Genomic DNA, 27,294 nt, shown 5'->3' on the forward strand with positions numbered 1-27,294 from the left:
ATGATAGTTTATGAGCAAAATCATAGCTCAGTTATCCAGCATTTGCAGATTTAAGGGGTGGAGGTTGGCCATAGAGTCCTAGAGGATCGGATTGTAGCCCTCAGCTAGGACTGGGGTTGAAGGACACAGAGCATATTTTCAGGTTGTTGAGGAAGTGGATAGCACGTGGAAGCAGAAATCATCCACCTTATCTTAAACTCTATAAAACTCTCATTTGGATGAGCATCCCTCTAACTGCTTAATTACTATTTGCCATAGATCTCCTGTTTGCCTTCCAATACTGCAACTTCACATCATTCTCCACAATGTTCCTTAGATCTGCACCTAAATGCATATTCAGATTTACTGTTTCCTGAATTGTTTTGGTAAGAGAAACAGAAGAGGGGTCAGAAGAGTAAGATCACATCTAGAGGAGGAACCAACCCTGAGAGCTGGAGGAGACATTCAGAGGGCCAGGAGGGCTCTGCATCCTCAGCAGGAGGAGCAAGGGTCAGAGGCAGTGGCAGCCTCCAGGGCCTGTGAGTGGGAGGGACCAGCCTTCAGCTGCCCCATCTTTCTAAGCAAGGGGAGTCACTGGCAAATATCAAGCCTGAAGGTAACGAGCTGGACTCAGTAGCCTCAGTCCATCCGCATGATTTACTGATTTATTTGACTTATTTAAAATATGTCTCCAGCTCTAGGGCCTCGGATCTACTCCAAACCACTACCTGACATTTAATGGAAATCAGAGATTCTCTTTTCAAGGATACCAGGTCAGAAGGTTGGTCCTTAGGGGTCAAAGGGAGGAGAGGTCCTATGGTCCTTCAGATTGGAAACTGGGGATCAAACCATGAACTTACTGTGAGTCCTTGGGGGAAAATTCCTTTTTCATGTCATGCCTCAGCTTTTCCATTTTGTAATATTCTTCTTTGAACCCACCTGCTTGCAGATGAGGATGGGTGCAGGGTTTCTGGAAGATACCTGACCTCCCTACCTCCCTCCCTTTCCCCAGGTAACCAAGTTGGTAATAGAAAAATTTCGTCCCCACTCTGGGCTTTTGTCCCCTCTTACGTTTCCTGTCTTATCAAAGTGCCTCACCATTCCCTTAGTGAAAGCATCTTCTGAGGTCCCATCTCTCCCTTCTGAACCTCTGTCCTCAGTCACTCATTTACTCTTGTCAAGTCTACCTCATGTATATTTCTAAAATATATCTACTTCTCCAAAACTCTACAGCCACTCACTTGGTTCATACTAGAGTCATTTCTTGCTTCGGTGACAATAATCTTAATTATTTCCCTTATTTCCAACCTTGCTCCCTGTACCCCTTACTCTCTCAACCCGAATGATCTTCTGAAATGTGAACTGCATCCTGTTGGTTCCTGCTTAAAACCTTTGAGTGGTACCCTGCTGTTGCCAGGTTAAGATCCCAACACTTTGGATTTTTAAAAAATTTTATCTTACATTGGAGAACACATGCTTTATTGTGTTGGTTTCTTTCATACATCAGCATGAATTGCCCATAGGTATACATGTGTCCCTTCCCTCTTGAACCTCTTTCCTACTTCCTACCCCAACCCACCCCTCTAGGTTGTCACCGAGCACCAGGTTGAGCTCCTTGTGTTATACGCCAACTTTCCTCTAGCTATTTTACATATCCATAGCTGGGTATTGTTTTTGCTTTGGCTCCATCCCTTCATTCTTTCTGGAGTTCTTTCTTTCTTTTTTTTTTTTTTTGGAGTTATTTCTACACTGATCTCCAGTAGCATATTGGGCTCCTACTGACCTGGGGAGTTCCTCTTTCAGTATCCTATCATTTTGCCTTTTCATACTGTTCATGGGGTTCTCAAGGCAAGAATACTGGTTTGCCATTCCCTTCTCCAGTGGACCACATTCTGTCAGATCTCTCCACCATGACCCCCCCATCATGGGTTGTCCCACGGGCATGGCTTAGTTTCATTGAGTTAGACAAAGCTGTGGTCCTAGTGTGATTAGATTGACTAGTTTTCTGTGAGTATGGTTTCAGTGTGTCTGCCCTCTGATGCCCTCTTGCAACACCTACCGTCTTACTTGGGTTTCTCTTACCTTGGGCGTGGGGTACCTCTTCACGGCTGCTCCAGCAAAGCGCAGCTGCTGCTCCTTACCTTGGACGAGGGGTATCTCCTCACCGCCGCCCTTCCTGACCTTCAACCTGGGATAGCTCCTCTAGGCCCTCCTGCGCCTGCGCAGCCACGGCTCCTTGGACGTGGGGTTGGTCCTCCCGGTCGCAGCCCCTGGCCTCGGACGCTGGGTATCTCCTCTCGGCCGTCCCCCCCGCCCGACCTCGGATGCGCGGTAGCTCCTCTTGGCCGCCGCCCTTCGGGCATGGGGTCCCCCCGGCTTCTGCCCCTGACCTCGGACGTTGGGTAGCTCCTCTCGGCCGTGCTTAGAGCGCCAGTCACAGCATCCTGGAATGTGAAGTCAAGTGGGCCTTAGCATCACTATGAACAAAGCTAGTGGAGGTGATAGAATCCAGTTGAGCTATTCCAAATCCTGAAGGATGATGCTGTGAAAGTGCTGCACTCAATATGCCAGCAAATTTGGAAAACTCAGCAGTGGACACAGGACTGGAAAAAGTTAGTTTTCATTCCAATCCCAAAGAAAGGCAATGCCAAAGAATGCTCAAACTACCACACAATTGCACTCATCTCACACGCTAGTAAAGTAATGCTCAAAATTCTCCAAGCCAGGCTTCAGCAATACGTGAACCGTGAACTTCCTGATGTTCAAGCTGGTTTTAGAAAAGGCAGAGGAACCAGAGATCAAATTGCCAACATCCGCTGGATCATGGAAAAAGCAAGAGAGTTCCAGAAAAACATCTGTTTCTGCTTTATTGACTATGCCAAAGCCTTTGACTGTGTGGATCACAATAAACTGTGGAAAATTCTGAAAGAGATGGGAATACCAGACCTGCCTCTGATCTGCCTCTTGAGAAATTTGTATGGAGTTCAGGAAGCAACAGTTAGAACTGGACACGGAACAACAGACTGGTTCCAAATAGGAAAAAGAGTACGTCAAGGCTGTATATTGTCACCCTGCTTATTTAACTTATATGCAGAGTACATCATGAGAAACGCTGGACTGGAAGAAGCACAAGCTGGAATCAAGATTGCTGGGAGAAATATCAATAACCTCAGATATGCAGATGACACCACCCTTATGGCAGAAAGTGAAGAGGAACTCAAAAGCCTCTTGATGAAAGTGAAAGTGGAGAGTGAAAAAGTTGGCTTAAAGCTCAACATTCAGAAAACGAAGATCATGGCATCTGGTCCCATCACTTCATGGGAAATAGATGGGGAAACAGTGGAAACAGTGTCAGACTTTATTTTTTTGGGCTGCAAAATCACTGCAGATGGTGACTGCAGCCATGAAATTAAAAGCCGCTTACTCCTTGGAAGAAAAGTTATGTCCAACCTAGATAGCATATTCAAAAGCAAAGACATTACTTTGCCAACAAAGGTCCATCTAGTCAAGCCTATGGTTTTTCCAGTGGTCATGTATGGATGTGAGAGTTGGACTGTGAAGAAAGCTGAGCACCGAAGAATTGATGCTTTTGAACTGTGATGTTGGAGAAGACTCTTGAGAGTCCCTTGGACTGCAAGGAGATCCAACCAGTCCATTCTGAAGGAGACCAGCCCTGGGATTTCTTTGGAAGGAATGATGCTAAAGCTGAAACTCCAGTACTTTGGCCACCTCATGCGAAGAGTTGACTCATTGGAAAAGACTCTGATGCTGGGAGGGATTGGGGGCAAGAGGAGAAGGGGACGACAGAGGATGAGATGGCTGGATGGCATCACTGAGTCAATGGACGTGAATCTGAGTGAACTCCGGGAGTTGGTGATGGACAGTGAGGCCTGGCGTGCTGCAGTTCATGGGGTCGCAAAGAGTTGGACACGACTGAGCGACTGATCTGATCCGATCTGATCTGATTTTAGATATGGCAAGGCACATGTTTCCTGCTCTTCTCTCAATTTGTCCCACTCTCTCCTGTCTCATTGCAAACACTTTGGATTTTAAAATCCTGAAGCCTTGGACCAGTCTCTGTTGATGCCCTTTCTTGTTTCTTGATGTTCCCTCTGCCTCTGGGCACTCGTCTCCTCTGTCTCTCCCACTCCATTTTCCTTGCTCTGCAGTTTCCCTTATCTTACTAGTTTTACTTTTGATATGACCTCCTCAGGGATGTCTTCCTTGAACTTTCAAAGCCTGGATACAGTGCCCCTCTCATGTGTGTTTATATCCTATGCTCCTCCTCTCATACAGCCCTTCATCATTACAGCAAGTGCTTTTGACTCATCTGAATTCTTCAACAAACCATGAGCCCTGTGAAGGCTGGGCTACACCAGCCTGGATTCACCTGCATATGTCCACCTCCTAACACCTGCCTGCCTCAGAACATATTTGTTAAATGAATAAATAGAGTTACTCAAATGTAAGTTCTGTTTTTTTGAGTGGAGGAAATTTGTTATTCATTTAAAGAAGAACCATGTAAGGACATTTTTATTCGAAAAGGTCACTGACCTTTCTCCAACACCTTGTGTACTTTTACAGGGATAGGAAGGAGATGAGATTGGTCATTTACCCCTGCAAATGTTGTCTGGAAGGTCTTCCTTGTAAGATTGGCTGCTAATTTGTGGGGGTCCAACCTTGCAGGCAGAAAATGGCTTTCAAGAAAATTCAAAGTCTTACAACTCCTCACTTACTTATCTGGTAGGCCCAAGAGGAGAGAGTGTAGAAGAAATGGGCCTTCAGTGGGCAAGGTGACCTTTTAATGTCTCTGGGCCACTGAGTTCAGAAAGAGTCTGGCTGATCCTGCTTGCCCTGACAATAATGCACAGGGAGTGACTGTTGAGTCTCAGAAGAAGCCAGCAGTTTGGTTCCCTCTGTTTCTGGATGATGAGGCTGGGCCCTCAGGCTCCTGACAGGCTGCCAGCATGGGTCTCATCCACAGTGTTTGATTGCTGCCCTGCTGCTGGGAGAACAGAAAACAGTGGCATGTCAGCATGGAGGAGAGGCCCGCTGGGAAGACAGGATTGGAACAGAAAACTTTTTATTCTGTCACCTGATTTAAAATCAAGGGGACATGGTGAGATCACAGGAACTAGACTAAACGAAATATCTCTGCCTCTGTTGTGTACTAGAGAGCTGGTATAACTGTGGCAACAATATTTTGGGGTTTTAATAGATCTTTCTTCTCTAGGGTGTGGGGTGCTTTATTGTCTATCAACAGACTTTGAGTTGAATGGGTTCTCCTAGGACCTCAATTCTGATAACTGTAGCACTCATTTTTTAAGAATTATTACTATGGTGCCTGAAATATGAGTTGGGAAGTCATCTGTATTGATATGAATAGAGGGCTAGATAGGGGTGTGTGTGTGTGTGTATTTTAAATTACACCATTAAATATTAGATGAAATAGGAGGGTGTGCAATGAATAGATGGGAGCTAAAGAAGAAACAATTTTGCACAAATCATTACAATTCAGTTGTGGCATTGCTTGCAAATCAAGGCCAGATCAGGCTTCGAAAAAAGGGAATAATTAGGAGAGGAAGTTTCTCTCTTATGCACAAAGACACATTTCTTTTCAGAAGAAAATCTTCCCTTGTTCTTGAAAGCCATCACCAATCAGTAAATATTAAACAGGTAAAATAGTTTTATATGAGGCCATCAAAATGGCTGAACCTTTGTTTCTGGGTTCTTGGCACTGACGAAATTGTCTCTACTTTGCTGTTGTTCAGTTGCTAAGTCACATCTGACTGTTTGCAACTCCACAAACTGCAGCACGACAGGCTTCCCTGTCCTTCGCTATCTTCCAGAGTTTGCTCAAACTCATGTCCATTGAGTCTGTATTGTTATCCAACCATCTCATCCTCTGTTGTCCCCTTCTTCTCCTTCCCTCAATCTTTCTCAGCATCAGGGTCTTTACCAATGGGTCTGTATCCCCATCAGGTGACCAAAGTATTGGAGCTTCAGCATCAGTTCTTCCAATGAACATTCAGGATTGATTTCCTTTAGGATTGACTGGTTGTTCTTCTTGCAGTCCAAGGGACTCGAGAGTCTTCTTCAGCACCACGGTTAGAAAACATTAGTTTTTGGCACTCAGCCTTCTTTATGGTCCAACTCTCATACCCATACATGCCTGCTCAAAAAACCATAGCTTTGACTATATGGACCTTTGTCAGCAAGGTGAGGTCTCTGCTTTTTAATACACTGTCTAGGTTTGTCATAGCTTTCCTTCCAAGGAGCAAATGTCTTTTAATTTCATGGCTACAGTCACTGACTGCAGTGATTTTGGAGCCCAAGAAAAATTCTATCACTGTTTCCACTTTTTCCCCATCTATTTGCCATGAAGTGATGGGACCAGATGCCATGATCTTTGTTTTTTGAATGCTGAGTTTTAAGCCAGCTTTTTCACACTCCTCTTTCACCCTCATCAAGAGGCTCTTTAGTTCCTCTTTGCTTTCTGCCATAAGGGTGGTGTTATCAGCATCCTGAGGCTGTCCATATCTCTCCTGGGAATCTTGATTCTGGCTTGTGATTCACCCAGCCTGGCATTTAATTTGATATATTCTGCATGTAAGTTAAATAAGCAGGGTGACAATATACAGCCTTGACATATTGCTTTCCCAATTTTGAACCAGTCTGTTGTTCCATGTCTGGTTCTAATTATTGCCTCTTGACCTGCATACAGGTTTCTCAGGAGACAGGTAAGGTGGTCTGGCATTCCCATATCTTTAAGAATTTTCCACAGTTTGTTGCTATCCACAGCAACAAAGGTCCGTCTAGTCAAGGCTATGATTTTTTCAGTGGTCATGAATGGATGTGAGAGTTGGACTATAAAGAAAGCTGAGTGCAGAAGAATTGATGCTTTTGAACTGTGGTGTTGGAGAAGACTCTTGAGAGTCCCTTTGGACTGCAAGGAGATCCAATCAGTCCATTCTGAAGGAGATCAGTCCTGGGTGTTCATTGGAGGGACTGATGTTGAAGCTAAAACTCCAATACTTTGGCCACCTGATGTGGAGAGCTGACTCATTTGAAAAGACCCTGATGGTGGGAAAGATTGAGGGCAGGAGGAGAAGGGGACGACAGAGGATGAGATGGTTGGATGGCATCAACAACACAATAGACATGGGTTTGGGTGGGCTCCGGGATTTGGTGAGGGACAGGAAGGCATGGCATACTGCGGTTCATGCAGTTGCAAAGAGTCGGACATAACTGAGCTACCGAACTGAACAGTCAAAGGTTTTTGCATATTCAGTGAAGGAGAAGTAAACATTTTTCTGGAATTCTCTTGCTTTTCCTATGATTCAACGGATGTTGGCAATTTGATCTCTGATCCCTCTGCCTTTTCTAAATCCAGCCTGTACATCTTAAAATTCTCAGTTCTCATACTGTTGAAGCCTAGCATGAAGGATTTTGAGCATTACCTTGCTAGCATATGAAATGAACACAACTGTAGAGTAGTTTGAATATTCTTTGGCATTGTCCTTGTTTGGGCTTAGAATGAAAACTGATCTTTTGATTTTTTTTTTTTTTAATTTTAATAACTGACATGTTCAGTGCAGCATTTTAACAGCATCATCTTTTAGGATTTGAAATAGCTCAACTGGAATTCCATCACCTCCACTAGCTTTATTCATATAAATGCTTCCTAAGGCCCACTTGACTTCACACTCCAGGATGTCTGGCTCTAGGTGAGTGACAACACCATCGTGGTTATCCGGGTCGTTAGGACCTTTTTTGTACAGCTCTTTTGTGTATTCTTGCCACTGCTGCTTAATCTCTTATGTGCCGGGAGCCGGCATATTGCATATTGAGTGCATATTGCATATTGAGTGCAGCACTTTCCACAGCATCATCTTTCAGGATCTGGAATAGCTCAACTGGAATTCTATCACTGCCGGGAACCAGCATGAGGAACTCCGCCCATGACAAAGGTCATGAGGAAGGAGGCTCAGCATACGCAAAGGCGCGATCGAGCCTCAGGAGTCCCCCTGGAAATTCTTGAGCATCTACCCCCCAAGCCAGAGTCTGCCTACTTTCTGCCTTGTGCTTTCACCTACACCTCTGACTTTACAGGGGGCTGTCCCCCACTACCTCTCTCTGAAAAAAGAGTTAGCTTACAGCTCCAGTTAATAATTCCTGGGTGTGACAGTGTTTCAACCTAAAAACTCCTTTGGAAATCCTCTAGCCTGCCTGAATAGGTTTTTCCGGCCACATGTGATTGCTCAGAGCCTCCCAACTGTGAGAGGCAGGAGATGTTCTAAACTGCCTAAACACAGATTCCTTTGAGTAGTTAAAAGATTGATTAGAAATTGTATTGGTGAAGGGTTTTTCACTTGTTGGGCCAATGTTTGCTGCTAAGTCTCCATACTCCTTACCTACTGTGTCCTTGGCAGTGTATTGATTGATATAATGGGTGTATAGAAATGTAAAATGCAGCTTTGTCCAATGCTTTTTTGGAGGCTGGTGCCTGACTTTGGAATAATCACCTTTAGAGAAAAATAAGTTTCTTAAAATGTTAACAGGCCTCCGGGCCAGAAGATGATGTCAATCACCTGAACTTTTGCATATGATAAGTTTGAAAGCCTGGCTTCGATTAGGACCAGGAACTGCTGTCCTTGCATGACTCCACCCCTTCCCCCATTATCCTCTATGCATAACTTAAGGTATAAAAACTACTTTGGAAAATAAAGTGCGGGCCTTGTTCACTGAAACTTGATCTCCCCATGTCACTCTCTCTCCCAAATTCTGGCTGAGTCTCCATCTGGAGCGCGGAACCCACCATGCTTGCTAATTATGCCTGGGCTTCTAAGATCTGACTGGGGAGGCCTCAGTGTCTCTTCTCCTTCTGGAGAACGGAAGGACGCCTGCGGCCTACGTAAGTGGTGCAAACTTCTTGTCTTGAAGTTTTATTGGTCTCCCGCGTAAACCAAGCTACTCAGCCTCTTTTCTCCACTGAATTTCCTCACTGAGCTATCCTTATTTCAGCCTCTTTTCTCCACTGAATTTCCTCACTGAGCTATCCTTATTTCAGCCTCTTTTCTCCACTGAATTTTCTCACTGAGCTATCCTTATTCTACTACTCTTTATATCCTTAATTAAAGTTTAATTAAGCAGTTGTTTCCTGACCCTCGCCTATGCCATCTCTCCTTCGAATACCCTGGATCAGCTGGGGCTGGACCCCGGCACTTATGCTTCTGTTTCCTCACTATTTCTGTCCTTTATTCACCAGAGAAGTCCTTGTCTCTACTTAGACTTCTGTATCTAGTGTGATTACAAGTAGTGGGAACCAAGGTAGAAAAAAAGGCAATAAGAATTCATAATGTTTCAGTGAAGCTGTTTACTGTAGAAAACAGAAAACAATTAATGAAACAGTAAACCTAAATATATATTTAGGTACAGAGCTAAGGAACATCCTTGAGAATGACTAAGTTGTAATACTGGAAGGCACATAGGTGATCTCCTTGATTGAGGAGAGAGAGAGCTGGGAGTACAGGGAGGCCAGTGTGATTAGATTTTGCAGGATAGAGTGTTTTAAGGAGAGACTTGAAAAGAGCACTTTGGAGATATCCTGAGAATCTCTTTGTGTCTTCAGGTATTAATAGATACTGGTCAGAAGGCAATGGCACCCTACTCCAGTACTTTTGCCTGGAAAATCCCATGGACAGAGGAGCCTGGTGGGCTGCAGTCCATGGGGTCGCTAAGAGTCCTGAGTGACTTCACTTTCACTTTTCACTTTCATGCATTGGAGAAGGAAATGGCAACCCACTCCAGTGTTCTTGCCTGGAGAATCCCAGGGACGGGGGAGCCTGGTGGGCTGCCGTCTATGGGGTCGCACAGAGTTGGACACGACTGAAGGGACTTAGCAGTAGCAGCACATACTTTTAAGGAAACTACCTGAAGCTGAGAGAAGAATAACTTAAGAGGATTAGAGGGGACAGTATCCAAAACTCACACAAACTGGAAATATATTCAGCTCCCACCAGAGTGGAAAATCTCATAACTCATGGGATTTCAGTAAGAGAAGTCTGCAGGGTCCTGCTCCAGTAGTGGGTTGAAATTAGTACTAAACTAAGCACTGCTCTGGTTCTACCTAGCAAAATTATATATATATATATATATATATATATATATATATATAGTGTGTGTGTGTGTGTGTGTATATATATATATATATATATTTAAATATAAAAGACCAGAAAGAATCAAACTGTCTCCAAGTAAATCAATGGCGAAGCAGAACAAAACTCAAGAATATTAATAGAAGTACAACAATATCTAGCATCCAGTAAGATAATAATCATAACTCTAACATTCAATAAGAAATTAAACAGGTCTGCAAAGAGGAAAAGGTGATTTATAATCAGAAAAACCAGTCAAAACCAACTGAGAAATGGTATAGATGACAAAATTATTAGATAATACATTCTATATGCTCAAGCTAGAGAAAAGATTGAGTGTATTAAGGATTGTATAATGGGAAATATAAAAAGAACTTCTAGAGATAAAAACCACAATTTCTGAGATTAAAAATACACTAATGGCAAATTAGATAATGCAAAAGAAAAGGTTACTGAACATGAAAAGACGGAGTAGAAACTATCCAAAATGAAACAGAAAAAAAAGACTGGAAAAAGTAATGGACAGAGCATCCATTAATGTGGTATACTTCCAGTATCCTAGGATACATGTAATTGGAGTCCTTAAAAAGAGAACAAATCACCAAAATAATCTGAAGGTTTAATGGCCAAAGTCTGTCCAAATTTGATGAAAACTATACACCCTTAATTCCAAGGCTCAACAAAAGCCTAATAAATGTGAAGAAAAATACACCAAATCAGATTGTAATCAAATTGTTCATAAATAAGTTATATAAAGAAAAATCCTAACAGCAGCTAGAGAAAAAGATACCTTATGTGTAGAGGAACAAAGTTAAAAATGATAATAGATTTCTTATTAAGCAATACAAGAGGAAAGGCAAGCAGTGTTTAAAGAACTGATGGAAAACAACTGTCAACTTATAATTTTATACCCAGAAAAAATGTTTCAAAAGCCAACGTTAAATAAAGATTGGTCAGTGTGACTTATCGCCTCTCATTGACCAATCTTTATTTAACATTAGCTTTTGAAACATTTTTTCTGTGTCCAGGTTTGATGCAGGATACAGGAAGCTTGGGGCTGGTGCACTGGGATGACCCAGAGGGATGATATGGGGAGGGAGGTGGGAGGGGGGTTCAGGATAGGGAACACGTGTACACCCGTGGTGGATGCATGTTGATGTATGGCAAAACCAATACAATATTGTAAAGTAAAATAATCCAGGTTCGATGCACGATACTGGATGCTTGGGGCTGGTGCACTGGGACGACCCAGAGGGATGGAATGGGGAGGGAGGAGGGAGGAGGGTTCAGGATGGGGAACACATGTATACCTGTGGCGGATTCATTTTGATATTTGGCAAAACTAATACAGTTATGTAAAGTTTAAAAATAAAATAAAGTTAAAAAAAAAGATTGGTCAGATATACTTAAACTGAAAAAACTGGTTACCAACATATTCTTATTACATAGAAGGAATTCTTCAGGCACAAGGGAAATGATACGATGGAAATGTGGATCTACACATAGGACTGAGGAGTATTGGACAAGGTCAATATGTGAATAAGTGTAAGACTTTAAAAATTGTTTTATTGAAAAGAAAATGATCATTTAGAGCAAAAATAACAATGTTTGTTGGACTTTATAACATAGAGCAAAAGGTAAGACAACAATATTATAAAGACTACGAGAAAAATGAAATGTGGTTGTTAGGTTCCTTTACTATAGATGAAGTGGTATAATATTACTCGAAGATAAATGGTGATAAGTTAGAGATACATTTCACAATTAGAGTCACCACTGAAATAATACTGCAAATAATTCTAGCTATTTTAGAAATCCAACAAGGCAGATTATATGAAATCATAAGGGATGTTCAACTAATCTCAAAGTAGGGGTGATGGATATTGTCTTGTTTGTACCATATACATATGACAAAATATATCAAATTATAGATTTTAATAAGTGCATTTTATGATATGTTAGTTTTACCCTAATAAAGCTGTTAAAAAAGATAAGATAAATTTAATTACTTAATATATCTATAAATATTTATTTTTAAGTAATAAAGTATTCCATAGTTCAGATTAAAGTTCCAGAAACACCTACACCTACATGATTTGGTGAGAGTAAATTAGAATTATAGAAGTTGTGGCATTTACAAGAGTGAGAAGGTATCTTTGTTGTTTAGTTGCTCAGTTGTATCCCACTCTTTGTGACCCCATGGACTGTAGCACTAAAGTTCCTCTGTCCATGGGATTTCCCTGGCAAGATACTGGAGTGGGTTGCCATTTCCTTCTCCAGGTGATGTTCCCTACCCAGGGGTTGAACTGGGTCAATCTCCCTGCATTGCAGACAGGTTCTTTACCACTGTGCCACCAGAGAAGGGCTTCTAATTCTAACTGTGGTTGTTAGGTTCTTTAACTATATATGAAGTGGCATAATATTACTTGAAGATAGATGGTGATAAGTTAGAGATATATATTACATTAACCTTACTACTACTACTAAGTTGCTTCAGTGGTGTCTGACTCTGTGCAACCCCATAGACGGCAGCCCACCAGGCTCCACCATCCCTGGGATTCTCCAGGCAAGAACACTGGAGTGGGTTGCCATTTCCTTCTCCAATGCATGAAAGTGAAAAGTGAGAGTGAAGTCACTCAGTCGTGTCTGACTCTTCTCGACCCCATGGACTGCAGCCCACCAGGCTCCTCCGTCCATGGGATTTTCCAGGCAAGAGAACTCGAGTGGGGTGCCATTGCTTTCTCCATTACATTAACCTTAGAAACCATCTAATTCTCCTTCCCTATTTCACTTATATAGAAATGAAGGTTGAGATACATAATATGAATTACTCCAACATATCACCAGTCATCCAGGATGAGAGTGAACAATAATAATAAGAAAGAAGCCAGTCCTTCCTCAATTTGTTTTCCTTTGACACTCCCCAGGTGTGGATCTCCATGGATTATAGGCAAAAGTGTATCCATCATTGTGTCCCGGGAAAGGACAGTGTTTTGACTAAGATGTTAGCAACTCAAGCTAAGAGTGGAACAGGACTAGAGCTCCTGGGACTAGCAACTGCTGCATTATATAGTTAAAGCCAGAAAGCTGCCTTGTTAATGGTAATCATGATCTTCTGGAATTCTTTAAGTAAGCAGTGGCTTCAAAGACCTAGGGTATTAAACTTCAAAAAAAAAAAAAAAAGCACATTTAGAGAATTAATCTAATAAGTATGATGCAGAGGGAAGAGGGAAGATGTATTAAAGTCTATAACTAGATGGAATTTTGAACATCTGAATAGACACTGTAATTAAAGCATAGTGGATTACAATTGCTTTGGAAAAGAAGATTGGAGATTGCTCGCTCTTTGCAAAGTGGATTTACAAAGGGTGGCTTAAAAACCTATGAGCAAAGAAAAATCTGACTTGGAAAGAGAAGGGACAGGAGGGAATCAAATGAGGGTGTGCAACTCAAGTTAGGGCAGCCAAAGAGCAGGGTGAATTAATGTGAGCAAATGAGAATGAGAAAGGCTTTTCTGAATAACCAAGAAAAAAATGGAGGCAAGGGAAAAGAGAGGCTGGCTGATGGATGAAGATGATTATAAGATTAAAGAGGACTTTGAAGGTTGCTGAGGTACCCCTACATTCCCCCTCACCCCCTCTGCCAACTCCACTTTAGTAAGAGGAATGAAAATAAACTTGGGCAATTAAAAGGCAATGAAGACTCCCCTAAGGAAGCATTTGATAAAAAGCAGGGAAGGAAACATGTTACAACTTTAGCCTTCCATTTGGAAAGCACCCTGCTAATCAAAACTGGAAGACAGTTCAGGATGGAGCTCATCTTTGGAGAGTTTTTGGTGTTTGTGTAGAATTGAAATAAACTGAGAAAAATATCAACCTTTGGAAAAACTAGAAACATCTTTGTGATGTCTGCCAAACCTGATGTCAGTGTTTGCAGAATAGTGGAATTGATTTGGACATTAAAAAAATATATAAAATTCTGAAGAATAAATGTTACTGTAGTTGTTAAATGGGGCTTCCCTGGTGGCTCAGAGGGTAAAGTGTCTGCCTGCAATGCAGGAGACCTGGGTTTGAACCCTGGTTCAGGAAGATCCCCTGGAGAAGGAAATGGCAACCCACTCCTGTACTCCTGCCTGGAAAATCCCATGGACAGAGAAGCCTGGTAGACTACAGTAAATAGCCCAAGTGTTTGGGTATTTAAATTAAACAGGTCATGCTTTAACTCTTTTAATCAAAATTACAAAGGGATGGACTATATGGTGTGAAAAGGAGAAATAAAGTGCTCATAACCCCCTTTTCTAATAGAGCTGTGGAAATAAGTCCTGGTTGTCAATTTCTAGGCTTAGGGCTTTAACGAATTTGGACAATAAGCCCAAATCTTTCTCCACATGTTGAAACAATAGACATCTACCTGCTTCACTTGATATCAGGAAATCTATGAATCCTGCTTACTTGATGCATGTCTTTTACATATCCCAGGAGTTTGGGATTCTCCAGGTATCACCCTTCATTGGATGAAAACATCCTTTCAGGCTAAATGCAGTTATCTTACCTGGAGGAGGTAAAATGCATTGTCCTTCAATACTATTTAATAGAGGGATTGATTTGGACTGATTATCTTAAAGAATAACCAAGATATAAAGGTTTAAAGAAATAATAAGAGCTAACACTTATTGAGTGCCAGTTTCCATGCTACTTATTCACATAAGATTATCTCATTAATCTTCTGGCCAATCCTTTGAAAAAGGTACAATATATTAATAATCCCACTTTGCTGATGAGAAAACAAAGGCACAAAGAGATTTAGATAGTTGCCCAGGATAAAAGAGCTCATGAAGCGTGGAGCTACTGTTTAGAAGGGTGCAGGGGACAGGGTGCTATAGGGAAGAGAAGGGGGACTTGTCAATAGCAAGAGGATCCAAAAACCCCTTATCCCCCCACTTCTTATAAGAAGCATCCTCTGACTTTTTCACACTTTGGTTGATACCTTTATGCTCCCATTTTATGATTAGATTGTGTATACCCCAAATTCTGTGATTTTATAGTTACATTAGAGAGTAGGGTCCTAGGAGGAAAAATTAAGGATATGTGAATATTGATGGGAGATGGGGAGAAGATTGAGAAAGCAATACAAGAGGGAATGCAAGTGAAACAATGGGGAAAACTGCGAAGTTCAGAGCAGCTCAAGGGCTTCTCTTGGTGGCCTCACTTCCTTACCCATTCTGGCAGTGAATTTTCTACTGCTAAGTGAAATCCTTTCTCAGAAACACAGGAAAGATCCTGTTATCACACACGTTTGCCTGAACCACACTAATGTATCATCTCCAAATCTCTGTGCATTTGTAAACCTTTTACCTTGCTGGGGCTCAGGGAGGAAGCAGATTATGGATATCTGTGAAGTGAAGTCGCTCAGTTGTTTCAGACTCTTTGCGACCTCATGGACTGTAGCCTACCAGGCTCCTCTGTCCCCATGGGATTTTCCAGGCAATAGTACTGGAATGGATTGCCATTTCCTTCTCCAGGGGATCTTCCTGACCCAGGGATCGAACCCGGGTCTCCCGCATTGTAGACAGACGCTTTACCGTCTGAGCCACCAGGGAACAGAAGTTGTGGATATCTGTGTGAGGGCTGCAAATAGGTTGTGTGACCAAGACTGGGGACTAAGGTTAGGGATGGGGGCTATCAGTGAGTCATGCATGAAGAGGAGGCTTGAAGGGTAGCCTGGAGGCTCATGTCCTCACTGCTTTTAGTAGCTTAGCCAGAAGCTGATTAGCTGAATTAGTTCCCTGGGAGGACTGATTGATAGCAGCAGCTGATCTCTTTAGTCCTAAAGTTCTTGTCAGGCAGTCAGCTAGATGTTCCTCAGCACCCCTGCCTCTTCCACTTCGTATACAGTTTTTAATAGTTTGACTTTTTTAATTTAAATTTTAAAATTTGCATCCTCCTTAAAATTTTTTTTAATTATAGTTGATTTACAATGGTGTGTTAGTTTCAGATGTACAGCAAAGTGAATCAATTATACATACACACACACACACACACACACATATATATATAATATATATATTCCCTGGTGGCTCAGATGGTAAAGCGTCTGCCTGCAAGGTGGGAGACCCAGGTTCAATCCCTGGGGTTGGAAAGATCCTCTGTAGAAGGAAATGGCAACCCACTCCAGTATGGTTGCTTGGAAACCTCCATGGATGGAGGAACAAGGTAGGCTATGGTCCATGAGGATGCAAAGAGTCAGACATGACCAAGCAACTTCACTTTCTTCTTTTTAGATTCTTACCCATATAGGGCATTATGTAGTATTGAGTAGAGGTCCCTGTGCTGTACAGCATGTTCTTGTTGCATGCCAAGTTGCTTCAGTCATGTCTGACTCTTTGCGACCCTGGGGACTGCAGCCTATCAGGCTCCTCTGTCCATGGGATTCTCCAGGCAAGAATACTGGAGTGGGTTGCTGTGCCCTTCTCCAGGGGATCTTCCTGATCCAGGGATGGAACCAGCATTGGTTATGTCTAACCTCCATTGACAGGTGGGATCTTTAGCACTAGCACTGCCTTGGAAGCCCATGTTCTTATTAGTTACCTATTTTTCTTTGGCTGTGCTACGTGGCAAGTGGGTTCTTAGTTCTCTGATCAGAGATGGCACCCATGCTGCCTGAAGTGGAAGTTCAGAGTCTTAAGCACTGGACCACCAAGGACATCCCTATTTTATATTTAGTTATATACATATACATATATACATATATATATATATACACACACACACACATATACATGTCAATCCCAATCTCCAAATTTATCCCTCCCCACTTATCCTTGGTAATCATATTTGTTTTCTACATTGATGACTATCCCTCTTTTATATTATGTAAATAAATTCATTTATACATTTTTTAGATTACACATATAAGTGATATCATGTATTTGTCTTTCTGTGTCTGACTTACTTCACTCAGTATGACAATCTCTAAGTCCATCCATGTTGCTGCAAATGGCATTATTTTGCTCTTTTTTATGACTAAGTAATATTCCATTGTATATATGTACCACATCTTTTTTAAATTTTTTTCACTATTTAATTTTTTAATAATATTGGATGGCAAGGCTTTTACAAGAAGATACAGTGGAAACAATTTAAAATTGACTACAATTTATTTTACAATTCTGTACAATAAAAATGTCATAAACAAAGCAAGAATCCAAATTATGTTCAGGAAATAATATTTTCTTTTTTTTTATTTTTAAATTTTACAATATTGTATTGCTTTTGCCATATATCAACATGAATCCGCCACAGGTATACACGTGTTCCCCATCCTGAACCCTCCTCCCTCCTCCCTCCCCGTACCACCCCTCTGGGTCGTCCCAGTGCACCAGCCCCAAGCATCCAGTATCGTGCATCGAACCTGGACTGGCGACTCGTTTCATATATGATATTATACATGTTTCAATGCCATTCTCCCAAATCATCCCACCCTCTCCCTCTCCCACAGAGTTCAAAAGACTTCTATACATCAGTGTCTCTTTTGCTGTCTTGTATACAGAGTTATTGTTACCATCTTTCTAAATTCCATATATATGCGTTAGTATACTGTATTGGTGTTTTTCTTTCTGGCTAACTTCACTCTGTATAATAGGCTCCAGTTTCATCCATCTCATTAGAACTGATTCAAATGTGTTCTTTTTAATGGCTGAGTAATACTCCATTGTGTATATGTACCACGGCTTTCTTATCCATTCATCTGCTGATGGATATCTAGGTTGCTTCCATGTCCTGGCTATTATAAACAGTGCTGCGATGAACATTGAGGTACACGTGTCTCTTTCAATTCTGGTTTCCTCAGTGTGTATGTCCAGCAGTGGCATTGCTGGGTCATAGGCAGTTCTATTTCCAGTTTTTAAAGGAATCTCCACACTGTTCTCCATAGTGGCTGTACTAGTTTGCATTCCCACCAGCAGTGTAAGAGGGTTCCCTTTTCTCCACACCCTCTCCAGCATTTATTGCTTGTAGACTTTTGGATCGCAGCCACTCTGACTGGCATGAAATGGTACCTCATAGTGGTTTTGATTTGCATTTCTCTGATAATGAGTGATGTTGAGCATGTTTTCATGTGTTTGTTAGCCATCTGTATGTCTTCTTTGGAGAAATGTCTATTTAGTTCTTTGACCCATTTTTTGATTGGGTCATTTATTTTTCTGGAATTGAGCTGTAGGAGTTGCTTGTATATTTTTGAGATTAGTTGTTCGTCAGTTGCTTCATTTGCTGCTATTTTCTCCCATTCTGAAGGCTGTCTTTTCACCTTGCTAATAGTTTCCTTTGTTGTGCAGAAGCTTTTAAGTTTAATTAGGTCCCATTTGTTTATTTTTGCTTTTATTTCCAGTATTCTGGGAGGTGGGTCATAGAGGATCCTGCTATGATGTCTGTCAGAGACTGTTTTGCCTATATTCTCCTCTAGGAGTTTTATAGTTTCTGGTCTTAAGTTTAGATCTTTAATCCATTTTGAGTTTATTTTTGTGTATGGTGTTAGGAAGTATTCTAGTTTCATTCTTTTACAAGTGGCTGACCAGTTTTCCCAGCACCTCTTGTAAAGAGATTGTCTTTAATCTATTGTATAGTCTTGCCTCCTTTGTCAAAGATAAGGTGTCCATAGGTGCGTGGATTTATCTCTGGGTTTTCTATTTTGTTCCATTGATCTATATTTCTGTCTTTGTGCCAGTACCATACTGTCTTGATGACTGTGGCTTTGTAGTAGAGCCTGAAGTCAGGCAGGTTGATTCCTCCAGTTCCATTCTTCTTTCTCAAGATCGCTTTGGCTATTCGAGGTTTTTTGTATTTCCATACAAACTGTGAAATTATTTGTTCTAGCTCTGTGAAGAATACCATTGGTAGCTTGATAGGGATTGCATTGAATCTATAGATTGCTTTGGGTAGTATACTCATTTTCACTATATTGGTTCTTCCGATCCATGAACATGGTATATTTCTCCATCTGTTAGTGTCCTCTTTGATTTCTTCCACCAGTGTTTTATAGTTTTCTATATATAGGTCTTTAGTTTCTTTAGGTAGATATATTCCTAAGTATTTTATTCTTTCCATTGCAATGGTGAATGGAATTGTTTCCTTAATTTCTCTTTCTATTTTCTCATTAGCTCAGGGGTCGCATAACTAGTTAACATGCCAGAGTCTCGTTTGTTATCGGAATTAACCAGACAAATCGCTCCACCAACTAAGAACGGCCATGCACCACCACCCACGGAATCATGTACCACATCTTCTTTATCCATTCCTCTTTTGAAGAACACTTGGGCTGCTTACATGTCCTAGCTATTGTAAATAGTGTTGCCATGAACATTGGGGAGCATTTATCTTTTTATTAACTTTTTGTTTTTTATTGGTGTATAATTGCTTTACAATGTTGTTTTAGTTTCTGCTATATAACAAAGTGAGTCAGATATATGTATACATATCTGAGCTGTCTGTACTATACAGCAGCTTCCCATTAGCTATCTATTTCACACATGGTAGTGCACCTGCAGCAGCAGTGTATATATGTCAGTCTTACTCAATGGAAGGACTGATGCTGAAGTTCCAATACATTGGCCACCTAATGTAAACAGCCAACTCATTAGAAAGTACCCTGATGCTGGGAAAGATTGAAGGCAAAAGGAGAAGGTGGCAGAGGATGAGATGGTTAGATAGCACCACCAACTCAGTAAACATGAATCTGAGCAAATTCTGGGAGATAGTGAAGGACTGGAAAGCCTGGTGTCCTGCAGTCCATGGAATTGCAGAGTCAGACATGGCTTAGTGACTGAACAACTAATATTTCAATCTTACTTTCCCAGTTTGTTCCACTCTCCCCTTCCCCTGCTGTGCCCACAGGTCTGTTCTCTACATCTGCATCTCTATTCCTGCCCTGCAGATAGGTTCATCTGTACCATTTCTCTAGATTTCACATTTATGCATTAATATATCATATTTGTTTTTCTCTTTATGACTTCACTCTGTATGATAGACTCTAGTTCCATCCACATCACTGCAAATGATCCCATTTAGCTCCTTTTATGTCTGAGTAATATTTCATTGTTTATATGTACCACATCTTTATCCATTAACCTGTCGACAGACATTCAGGTTGCTTCCATATCCTGGTAATTGTAAATAGCACTGCAATGAACATTGGGGTACATGTGTCTTTTTGAATTATGGTTTTCTCAGGGTATATGCCCAGTAGTGAGATTTCTGGGTCATATGGTGTTCTATTTTTACTTTTTAAACGAATCTCCATAATGTGCATGCATGCTCAGTCATGTCTGACTCCTTGTGACCCCATGGACTGTAGCCTGCCAGGCTCTTCTATCCATGGGATTATCTGGGCAAGAATACTTTAGTTGGTTGCTATTCCCTTGTCCAGGGGGATCTTTCTGACCCAGGGATTGAACCCATGTCTCCTGAATTGGCACAGGCAAATTCTTTACTACTTAGCCATCTGGGAAGCCCACTGTTCTCCATAAAGGCTGTACCAATTTACATTCCCACCAAGAGTATAAGATGATTCCTTTTCCTCCAAATTCTCTCTATATTTATTATTTGTAGATTTTTTGATGGCCATTCTGACTGGTGTGAGGTGATACCTCATTGTTGTTTTGATTTGCATTTCTCTAATAATTAATGATGCTGAGCATCTTTTCATGTGCCTTTTGGCCATTTGTATGTCTTGGGAGAAATGTCTATTTAGATCTTCCCATTTTTTGATTGGATTGTTTATTTGATATTGAGCTGAATGAGCTGTTTGTATATTTTGAAGGTGAATCTCTCATTGGTTGCTTCGTTTGCAAATATTTTCTCCCATTCTGAGAATTGTCTTTTCATCTTGTTTATGGTTTCCTTTACTGTGCAAAAGCTTTTCAGTTTAGTTAGGTCCCATTTGTTTATTTTTGTTTTTATTTTCATTATTCTAGTTCAGTTCAGTCACTCAGTCATGTCCAACTCTTTGTAACCCCATGGACTGCAGCACGCCAGGCCTCCCTGTCCATCACCAACTCCTGGAGTTTACTCAAACTCATGTCCACTGAGTTGGTGATGCCATCCAGCCATCTCATCCTCTGTCATCTCCTTCTCCTCCCACCTTCAATCTTACCCAGCATCAGGGTCTTTTCATTACTCTAGGAGGTGGGTCAAAAAAGATCTTGCTGTGATTTATGTCAAAGATTATTCTGCCTATGTTGTCCTCTAAGAGTTTTATAGTATCTGGCTTACATGTAGGTCTTTAATCCATTATGCGCATATTTTTGTGTATGGTATTAGGGAGTGTTCTAATTTCATTGCTTTATATGTAGCTATCTAGTTTTCCCAACACCACATAATGAAGAGACTTTTCTCCATTGTATGTTCTTGCCTCTTTTGTCATAGATTGGGTGACCATGGGTTTATCTCTGGGCTTCCTATCCTGTTTCATTTATCTGCATTTCCGTTTTTGTGTCAGTACAATACTGTTTTGATTACTTTGTAGCTTTGTAATATAGTCTGAATTTAGGGAGCCTGATTCCTGCACTTCTAATTCTCTTTTTCAAGATTGCTCTGGCTATTTGAGGTCTTTTGTGTTTTCATATAAATTATAATTTTTTAAATTTTAATTCTGTGAAAAGATACCATTGGTAATTTAATAGGAATTGCATTGAATCTGTAGATTGCTCTGAATACTATGTTCATTTTCACAATAATCAATAATATTGATTATTCCAATCCAAGAACATGGTATATCTCTTCATCTGTTTGTGCTATTTTTGATTTTCATCAGTGTCTTATAGTTTTCTGAGTACAGATATTTTGCCTCCTTAGGTAGGTTTATTCCTAGATATTATACACACACACACACACACACACATATATATATATATATTTTTTTTTTCCCCCAATGGTAAATAGGGTTGTTCCTTAATTTCTTTCTTTGTTAGTATATGGGAATGCAAGAGATTTCTGTGTGTTAATTTTGTATCCTGAAACTTTGAGCTCTAGTAGTTTTCTGGTAGCATCTTTAGTGTTTTCTACATATCATATTATGTCATCTGCAATCCATGACAGTTTTCTTTTCCAGTTTGTATTCTTTTTATTTCATTTTCTTCTCTGATTGATATGGCTAGAGCTTCCAAAACTATGTTGAGTAATAATGGCAAGTGTGAGCATTCTTGTCATGTTCCTGATCTTAGAGGAAATGCTTTCAGTTTTTCACTATTGAGAATGATGTTTGCTATGAGTTTGTCTTCAGTTCAGTTCAGTCACTCAGTCATGTCCGACTCTTTGTGACCCCATGAATCACAGCACGCCAGGCCTCCCTGTCCATCACCAACTCCCAGAGTTCACTCAGACTCACGTCCATCGAGTCAGTGATGCCATCCAGCCATCTCATCCTCTGTCGTCCCCTTCTCCTCTTGCCCCCAATCCCTCCCAGCATCAGAGTCTTTTCCAATGAGTCAACTCTTCACATGAGGCGGCCAAAGTACTGGAGTTTCAACTTTAGCATCATTCCTTCCAAAGAAATCCCAGGGCTGATCTGCTTCAGGATGGACTGGTTGGATCTCCTTGCAGTCCAAGGGACTCTCAAGTGTCTTCTCCAACACCACAGTTCAAAAGCATCAATTCTTTGGTGCTCAGCCTTCTTCTCACACCCATACATGACCACAGGAAAAACCATAGCCTTGACTAGACGGACCTTTGTTGGCAAAGTAATGTCTCTGCTTTTGAATATGCTATCCAGGTTGGTCATAACTTTCCTTCCGAGGAGTAAGCGTCTTTTAATTTCATGGCTGCAGTCACTATCTGCAGTGATTTTGGAGCCCAGAAAAATAAAGTCTGACACTGTTTCCACTGTTTCCCCATCTATTTCCCATGAAGTGATGGGACCGGATGCCATGATCTTAGTTTTCTGAATGTTGAGCTTTAAGCCAACTTTTTCCATCTCCTCTTTCACTTTCATCAAGAGGCTTCATCAAGAGTTCTTCTTCACTTTCTGCCGTAAGGGTGGCGTCATCTGCATATCTGAGGTTATTGATATTTCTCCCAGCCATCTTGATTCCAGCTTGTGTTTCTTCCAGTCCAGCGTTTCTCATGATGTACTCTGCATATAAGTTAAATAAGCAGGGTGACAATATACAGCCTTGACGTACTCCTTTTCCTATTTGGAACCAGTCTGTTGCTCCATGTCCAGTTCTAACTGTTGTTTCCTGACTTGCATATAAATTTCTCAAGAGGCAGGTCAGGTGGTCTGGTATTCCCATCTCTTTCAGAATTTCCCACAGTTTATTGTGATCCACAAAGTCAAAGGCTTTGGCATAGTCAATAAAGCAGAAATAGATGTTTTTCTGGAACTCTCTTGCTTTTTCTATGATCCAGCAGATGTTGGCAATTTGATCTCTGGTTCCTCTGCCTTTTCTAAAACCAGCTTGAACATCAGGAAGTTCAGGGTTCACATATTGCTGAAGCCTGGCTTGGAGAACTTTGAGCATTACTTTACTAGCATGTGAGTTTGTCTTACATGGCCTTTATTATGTTGAAGTAGGTTCCTTTTATGCCCTCTTTCTGAAGAACTTTTATCATACACTTGATCATGGTGTATGATCTTTTTAATGTGTTGTTGGATTTTGTTTGCTAGTATTTTGTTTAGGATTTTTGCCTCTATGTTGATATTGGCTTGTGATTTTCTTTTTAAAAATATCTTTGCTTTTGGTATCTGGGTGATAGTTGCCTAAAGAATGAGCTTGGGAGTGTTCCTTCCTCTTCAAGTTTTTGGAAGGATAGGTGTTAGTTCTTCTCTAAATGTTTATAGACTGTGCCTATGAAGCCATCTGGTCCTAGATTTTTGTTTGTTGGAAGATTCTCAATCACAGTTTCAATTTCATTACTTGTGATTGGTCTATTCATATTTTCTGTTTCTTCTTTGCTCAGTCTTGGAAGTTTGTACCTTTCCAAGAATTTGTCCATTTTATTGTCATATAATTGCTTTTCAGATCAGTTGCTCAGTCGTGTCTGACTCTTTGCGACCCCATGAATCGCAGCACGCCAGGCCTCCGTGTCCATCACCAACTCCCGGAGTTCACTCAGACTCACATCCATCAAGTCAGTGATGCCATCCAGCCATCTCATCCTCTGTCATCCCCTTCTCCTCCTGCCCCCAATCCCTCTCAGCATCAGAGTCTTTTCCAATGAGTCAACTCTTTGCATGAGGTGGCCAAAGTACTGGAGTTTCAGTTTTAGCATCATTCCTTCCAAAGAAATCCCAGGGCTGATCTCCTTTAGGATGGACTGGTTGGACCTCCTCGCAGTCCAAGGGACTCTCAAGAGTCTTCTCCAACACCACAGTTCAAAAGCATCAATTCTTCGGTGCTCAGCTTTCTTCACAATCCAACTCTCACATCCATACATGACCACAGGAAAAACCATAGCCTTGACTAGACGGACCTTTGTTGGCAAAGTAATGTCTGTGCTTTTGAATATGCTTTTAGCAGTCTCTTATGATCCTTTGTACTTCTGTGGTATCAGTCGTAACTTCTCCTTTTTCATTTCTAATTTCCTTGGTTTGAGTTCTCCCTCTTTTTCTTTTCTTGATGAGTCTGGATAAATGTTTATCAATTTTGTTTAACTTCTCAAAGAAGCATCTTTTAGTTCCATTGATCTTTGCCATTGTTTTCTTCACTTCTACTTCACTTCCTTCTGATCTTAAAAATTTCTCTCCTTCTACTAACTTTGAGTTTTGTTTGTTCTTCTTTCTGTAGTTGCTTTAGCCATTTTCTACACAGTTTTAGAACCTTATGGGAATGAGTTCTTCATATTGGAGCCCTTTCTATGGTGTACTAAGTTGTATTCCACTCAGAAAACACTTCCTATTATGGGAAAAGGATGGAAATCTGTGCACTTGGCTGTTTTCCCAATGAGCTTCTTGAAAGAGTTTATGTGGCACAAGTGGTGGTTCTTCTATGCCCTTCGCATGTCTGGACAATGATGAACCAGGTGAGCAGTGCTGGGAGGATACCCATGGAAATCAAAGAGTGGAGTGTGCAGTGGAGAGGGTGCTCAGGCACGATTTGAGGGTGCCTTCAGTCATATCTATAGGTGCAGGGCTCAGTCCTGATTTCTGAGAGGTAGCTGGATGATTTCTAGGAGAAATGATCACTGAGTAACCAGGAAGTAGAACCCAAGCCAATGCTAGGATAATAGGAGTCTAGAAACCCAAGTTAAAGCACAGGGCAACAGGAATTTGCAAACAGAAGTAAGCAGTGGGATGCACACAGTGCTTGAGTCAAGAAGAAACTCGAATAGCAAACAAACCCTAGTGTGTGATACCTGTGCACAGACCTGGGCAAAAAGAGCTGACGGTGTACAGGGCAGTTTCCAACATGGGAAGCCAAGGATCTTTGGTCAGGGCTTGAGGCTATTTACAGAATGTGGGGCAAGGGATGAGGAAATGCATGTTTGCACAAGGTATCAAAATAGCATGAACCCACGGTCAGGCTGAACTTGCCAAGAAGGCCAGAAAAGAGGTCAGCTCTTGTGGTAGTCTGGGCAGAGCCTGCATCATCTAGACAGGACTCAGACCCCCAGAAGAGGGTCCCAGGAACAGAGAGCAGGATGTGGTGTTATCTGGGGTCAGCTAAAGGAGGATTGACAGTTCAGCAAACTTTCAAGAAGATAAAGAGATTCTAGTGAGATGAATCATAAAATACCCAGGAGAGCATTAGAGGTGCTTGGCTCAGACAGAGTCTCCTGCCCCATGAGATCTTTTCTTCTGAACAGTTTCTAGAAACCCAATTGCCCCTTCCTCAGGGTTTAGCCCAGAGGCACTAGAGGATCTCTTCTGGCTTGGGAAGCTCTGTGTCTCTTAGGGAGGAGAAAGGAGGCATTCTCCCCATTTGCCTTGGTGTATTGGAATCTGAATTTGGAGGGAAGTCATGGTCTTTGAGTGAAGTTCTGTTGGGGTGCTTATTTCTGGACCTTTTGGGGTTGGATGCTGCAAGAGTGATGATCATCCTGCAGCAGCTTATCTTCCCAGTCTGAATCTTCTTTAATATTCAGTTCCTTTCACTTTTCTGTGAAGAGGTAGAGATCCAGTCATGTAAGCCCCGAGGAAAAAAATAACATTAGTTTACTGATTTATTGACTCCTTTGCTCATTCATCCAGTGAAGGCTTATTAAAAACATATGAAGCATGGTGCTCTGGATACAATGGCAAACTTGTTACATGTAACCTCTGCCCTCCAAGCTCCCAAGCCCTTTCTTGGAGGACTTTCTTACCCACCAAGAAAGCAAGATAGAGAAGTAAACAACAATCATGACTATGTGATCAGTGGGATATGATACATGAGTGCTGTGGTGCTGCAGGAAAGAGGCATCTAAATTTGACCTGGAAGGTCAGGGAAGGTTCTAGGAGCTGGTTAGTCTTGGTTTCTGAAACCCTCCTTAGTGACTGCACTTCGTCACACATCCTGGTACTGAATTCTCTACCCCTTTCTACATGAAACTCACCCCATAAACAGGCGAGACTGTTGTCATTATACACATTTACCTGAAACACACTAACGTATAATTTCTAAGGCCCTGTACATTTGTAAACCTTTTATCTCTATTTGTGGAATGAAAGATTACTTTCTGTTCAAAGGAATTTCAGGCTTTGGCAAATGGATATAATGGGTACTATTTCTATATTTTTAAAAAATTGTGAGCAGGCCAGTATACTGCTAAGAAAGTAAGCACATGGATTTAATCAGACCAATTTCTTCTATGTACTCTAATATGCCATTGAAATTAAAATTCCAAACTGGAAAAAATATTTTCAGCATATGTGATAGATAAAAGAATTCTCTCCTCAATGCATAAAGACTATTTAAAAACCTTTAAGGAAAAAGACAAACAGCCATCTAGAAATATGGGCAGAGGACTTGAAAAGACAGTGTAGTTCTGTTAATTTACAGTCCTTTTCCTTGCAGAACTCTAGTACATGAAGAAAGCTCAGAATTGTTCTGGTAAATTTACAAGAAAGTTAATCTGACACATTAGAGTGATAGACATATTATTATTGTGTTGCATGATAATTAGACTTAATTTGCATAAAGGCCGTAATTAGTATTACTCTTAGCTAGCCAAAGCTTCAGTTCTTTCTC

The sequence above is a fragment of the Bubalus bubalis genome, chromosome 5 (genome assembly GCF_019923935.1).
Source record: "Bubalus bubalis isolate 160015118507 breed Murrah chromosome 5, NDDB_SH_1, whole genome shotgun sequence".
NCBI lineage: Eukaryota > Metazoa > Chordata > Mammalia > Artiodactyla > Bovidae > Bubalus > Bubalus bubalis.